Here is a 6,007-nt window from a genome sequence, read left to right on the forward strand (position 1 = left end):
TCAAAATAGTCAAACCCACTATACAGGGTACTGAGGTGTTGCAAATAAGGCATAAACTCGTCAATCCAGGCCTGGGGTGAACCTCTAGCAGGCTCTCCATGTGGGTGCTTGGAACATTCATTCTCCCAGGAGAACTGACCCCCTTTTTATTGGTAGAGCTCAGGAAGCTTAGATTTGATATAGTGGCTCTCTCAGAGATGAGAAGACCAGGCAGCAGCAAGATCACTAGTGAGGGTTACACCTACTACTGGTTGGGCCGAACCAATGGAGATGTGGTATGCCAAGCTTGAATGTGTAGTTGACCAGTGCCTGCCACAAGACTCACTTTTTGTTTTGGGTATCTTCATTATGGTTAATGGCACTGAAGTACATATTGGCTTCCATGGTTCTACAACCAGGAATATCAACAGTTCTCTCCTGAACTTTATAAAAGTCCAGAAGACCATGGTTCTTGGTTAAAGAGAAGAGAGCCACACCGACAAATATGGTATAATAACGCCTGAGGAGTGGCCAAGGAGATTGACTACATACTGTACTAATTTAGTTAGCACTCTGGAAGATCCTACAGAACTGCAGGGTTTACCTAAAAGCTGAATTCTTGGGGACCAATAATATATTTGTGGTTGCAACACTGAGATTCTGTAACAAATCCAGAGATGCAAACTACCTGGGTTTCATCAGGAGAAACGGGTAACTTATCTTTCCTCATTTTTTCCATATGTCCAAAACCATCTAAGTGTTCTTTGATTAACCCTATCTGCCTGTTTTTTTTTTTTCATGTTATTTCTCACTAGCCTTGTAACCTCCACCATACACTTCATCTCAAATACAGACAACTCCTTTCTGGTGAGCCATAATTATGACTTTTCTGGAGACTTTATGTAATAGTGTTATAGCAAAATAATCTATTTTCAAATAGAATGAATGGAAGCCAAATTTATATTATAATGGCACACAGGTTGACCACCTCCTGATTTTTCTTTTATTTTCTTATTCTTTCCCAAGGGACAACAGTTTGATGACAAGAGTAGTTACTTCAGGCAGTCATTTTGCTTGTCCATTGTGACCTTCAATATGATAATGTTTAAACTGTAGCATTATTGTGTGTGAATAGAGAACTTATTTCCCACACTAAACCAAAGCCAGCCATTTCAGTTAGCCTTTCCACTGTCAAAGAATGGTGTCTTTGATCGACTCTACCCAACAGCTTTCTAATCTTGCCATCCAGATTTTTCACTCCATTTTTCACTTAAAATATTCCTCAAATACTTCATCTTAATCACATTTAGACTTTTGCTTATCCCTTAGATTCCAAGTTCACTCCATACAAAGCTGCAGATACAATTATTCTTTGGAAAAGGTAAAAGGTAATATGTAAGTTATTTTTGTAGTAAAATATAACTTGGAAATCTGTTTATCTACCTATATACCAAGAGCTTTTTCCCCCTTACAAGGGAGGTAGCCAACTCAAAATGCAAGTATCCACTCCCATCCACCACCCTAACCTCCCTCTCATCTTAGTTCCTCATGGATGATGGGTTATCCCTGTATCAGGGCCACTGCCCTGGGTCAGATGCAATGCAGCAGGACACAGCACATCCACATCAAGGCCACTTCACTTAACCCCTTCGTTACTGACCCATCAACCTTATGTAAACAAACGTTTCAAACCGTCCCACGAATGGCTGGAGCCTTATGTTTGTAAACACAGACACTTGCCACCACGTGGGTAGAAATAACCCAGAAACCGAGGCCTTGAGAGCCCTCAATACACACAGCTTATAACTGTGACGTGTGCATGTCATGGGGAGCACGCTCAGTTCCTGGCGGGTGCACTCAGCTGTGACACGCAGGTGTCGCAAAACACACATCCGATACTCAAGGGGTTAATTGGTATTCCCCCCCTCTCTGTCCCATCATGCAGAAAAAAAGATGGGGAGAAATCCCTTCGGGCTGCGACAAAATATTCACACATAACCACACCGTAACCCCCCATCCCCTCTCTTCCTTGCATCACAGTATCATCTATGCACAGCCATTCCCCTCACCCCTATCTTCTACCTCCTCCCTTCCTTGCTCAACAGACATTCCCATCTTGTTCAACACCTCTGTCACTCCCATCAATCCATCTCATCCTCGGTCGTCCCCTCATGTTCACTCCCTCCACATCTGCCTTCCACACCTCTTTTACTAATCTTTCTTCACTCATTCTTTACATGTGTCCAAACCATCCTAATACTCTTTCATCAGAGCTAGCACTGTTTTTTGTAATAAATAAAGTAAATATAGGTTCTTACAATGACAGGTTATACTGCAAAATTCAATTTCAGAGCTTAAAGAAATTAACTAGACCAAGAAGAAAATAAGTTGTGTGGATAAGGAGAAATTTGAGGTTGAATTTGATTTGAAGCTCTTACATGGAGCATATAAAGGATAAAAATTCCAGTTTTCTGAATATCCTTAGGGAATTAGTGTAGAATGGATCAAACAACTATGTAGAAGATAAGAGAATTAGATAAACAGTGGAGGCTGTTGTAAAGAAGGCAGCTCATGATTTCTTTGAAAGGTGGAAATGGAAACATTTACATAGAATGATAATATAATAGATTTTTAACAATCTTGATTTACTAGTACTCTTCAAATACCAGTAACAGGATACACCAAAACCACCCTTATTGGACACCTACAAATAGAAACCTTAATCCTCCCAATAGAATATCACATGAAAATGGTAGGAACATAATTCTATGCCAGAATTCTTAATAAAATACACCTTTCACAATACAACTCAATGCGACAAAAAATCTACACCAGCATTATACTACTCAAACACCTACCACAACATACCATCCAAATCACACAAACCTAATACTCCAACAACCCCCATATAGTCCCACAGAAAATACCCTCCCACATTTGACAAGAATCACACATTATGACAGTACCAACAGAGAATAGGCCTGGCTACAAATTCAAACTGTCCCAGATGCAACCACTGCACAGAAGACACAACACCTTGTACTACAATACCCCACACTTACAATCCCCAGACAACAACACATCTCTTCTTTAAGTGAAATATGGTCATGCCCAGAGGCTATTGCCAGTTTTCTTGTCTTCTGTAAGACAGACCAGAGGCAACACATTGATTGACTGATACCATAGTAAGGTTAATTGCAGAAGTGGCAAGTGAAAAAGTAACATTCACTCTAAAATGTCAGAAATAAAAAAAGAACCAGGGAAAATTATGCAAAGACAGAATTTCACTCTAGATTAGCTCAACTTAGTGTATACATTAGGTGAACCATGGTGCAATGCTATAATAATTTTACTTCACAAGCAAGGAGCACAGATTAATAACAGCATATCTGAGTGTGGATGGAAGTGTAACAGTAAAGGTAGAAAAAATTAAAGGTAGAACAAGGCAGTGAGTCTCCACGCCTGTTTATAGCAACAACATAAATGTATAATGAAAATTGCTTATGCAGATGATCAATCTTTTTAGACAATAAAAGGAAATTAGGTGGAAGAGTGCATGAAATGAATATTTCAGGGAAGCAGGAATGAAAATGAATGTGACAAAAACCGAAATATTAAATGGGTAGAAGATAGGAGGAAGAAGTAAGAAATGCTGAAACTGTATAGGGAGGAAATAAACATGAAATAATAGAAAGGATTGCTATGTCTAGTTGAAATGTTGGTCTACTGTACCCATTGATGGAAGATGACATATCAGTCTGTAAAATACATGAAATTATATTAATACCAGTACTAATTCATTGAGCAGAACATTGATAGACAACTGCATTGGATAGGTGCCATATTCAAGCAGCAGAGATGTGACTTATGAATAGCACTGCTGAAAACACAAAAAGACAAAGTATGAAATGAAAATATAAGAATGAGGATGGGATGTGGTTCCTGTGTTTAGAGGGGTGGATGCTGTAAACCTGAAATGGCTGCCCCACTTAGACTGTAGTACTGGGAACATAACAGGAATCATGGCAGTAGATATAATCAGATGTAAGTGGTAAGGTGTACCCCTCTACCCTTGTCATTTCTCTCTATCTGGTATGTGCCATTCCCATAGCAATGGAACCACCTTTCCCACCCCTACCACACCCTTCAAGTTTTAGAGGGAAAGGATGGCATACCACTGAGCTTGGGAATCTACTCATCTGAATCTGTGAGGACAGAGCTTTATACTGGGGACTGACCAAAAATTTTGCATCTTTAAGGAAGAAAGTGGGAGAGTTGGGATAACCCTATAACACTGGAAATATAGGTAATTAGAAATGTCCAATGTAACTAGATTAGGATGGGTGACAACCATTGAAGCCATTGTCAAGGGTGAATAATGGGATGGCAATCAGGTGGAGCTTGGAGCCTGTGAAGGAAGTGGTGAAAAAAAGAAGTCATATTAAGGCAAGAATCCTGTCCATACAGGTTGGCTCCTCTATTTCTTCCTCCTCCCCCTCACTGAGATACTTTGTAATATCATGAAATAATGAAGAGCAGCATAGATGAAAATATAAATTTAAAGTAGTCACATGTTCTTGTGTGCATATTATATGAGCTTATAATATCTTATATGATATTAAGGTGAGAATCTCATCTATAAAGGCCAAGCGTCGTAAACATAATGCACTATCACAATAGTTAGAGAGAGAAATGTTTGAGTGTGGCCTCCATAGCTCACCAAATGATAGGGACATAACTTCATAAGTTCTGAAAGACAGTTTTTGCCTGTTTGTATATCTACTGGGACTTGATTAAAGTTATTACTTCGAGAACAGCCAGCAGGCCATTATGGTGTAGTGGCTCAATTAATTTGATTCACTTAACTTGATCCATTCATTTTATTCACTTACTCATTTAAACCTTCTTTTCTCATGCTAAGTGCTTTATTTCTTGGACCAGCTACCACTAAGTTTTCTCAAGGTGTTACAGTGGAGTGTAATTCACAAATCTGATTATCACAGATTTTATTGTGAAAGATATCTTGAATTGAAGAGTGGAGAATTAGTCAACATTTTTCTTGTGTCCCACTCCTCCATTTTACTGGTGTCCATAGTGAATAATTTATGTGTTGTGTTTCTAGGTCACGTTATCCAAATGCTTTAGTATGTTTAAATATCACAACATGAAATTGGACTCTGTTCCAACTTCCTGTGCTCAGTTGTAACTATACATGGTTTATTAATTGAAAATAAAAAGATACAAGTGAATAAGTAAGAATATGGTCAAATTTACTTCTCATTTTCTTAGGAAAAAAAAATGGGAAAGATAGAGTGGTGAAGAAAGATGGAACTTTCAAATTGTAGGAGACTGAGACCTTGGAAAATATGGGAAGGAAGAAGTGGAGGAAGCACTGAGAAGATAATATCCACCCAATCTATTGCAACTTGAAGAGGATGGTTTGTTCCAGGACCAAGAAGAATAGAGAACAAGGCTGGCTCCATTGACAGGACTTTAGTTCTACCAAGGAGTTGAAGTAACAAATCAAGTGGGGGGGGGGGCATGGTATCATTTCCCCTTTAGCATTGGGTATAGTTCACCTACAGAAATGAATGAACATAGAAAACGAGTTGGGCAAGACGATATACAATTCCATCCCAGTATTTATAACTTGCCTCAAAGGGCTCTTCAGAGCCGAGACGGGTTTGGCCATAGGCCTTATTTGTATTATGACGCTGAAAATAAAAAATTCTATTCCAGGGGACAGTGTGCTTTGGTAGACAAAAAATTTATGTTCACTTTTTCAATTGTGTATTTCTTGTTGCACGTTTTGAGAGTTCCAAGGAACGTGATAAGATGCAACGGTATCGACCAGGCAAATGATCATTACCCAGTCGGTCCCTTCTGCTATTTGGAAAATACACTAACTTAAATTACTTTAACCAACTGGCACAATTATTATGACATGTGTGATATATGGATAACCACATATAATACGAGAAACATGACGTCACGGGGGAGGGTCCAGTGGAAATGTTTTTTGTGGAAT

The sequence above is a fragment of the Oratosquilla oratoria genome, chromosome 6, assembly GCF_046742065.1.
Source record: "Oratosquilla oratoria isolate Oo_2021 chromosome 6, ASM4674206v1, whole genome shotgun sequence".
Classification (NCBI taxonomy): domain Eukaryota; kingdom Metazoa; phylum Arthropoda; class Malacostraca; order Stomatopoda; family Squillidae; genus Oratosquilla; species Oratosquilla oratoria.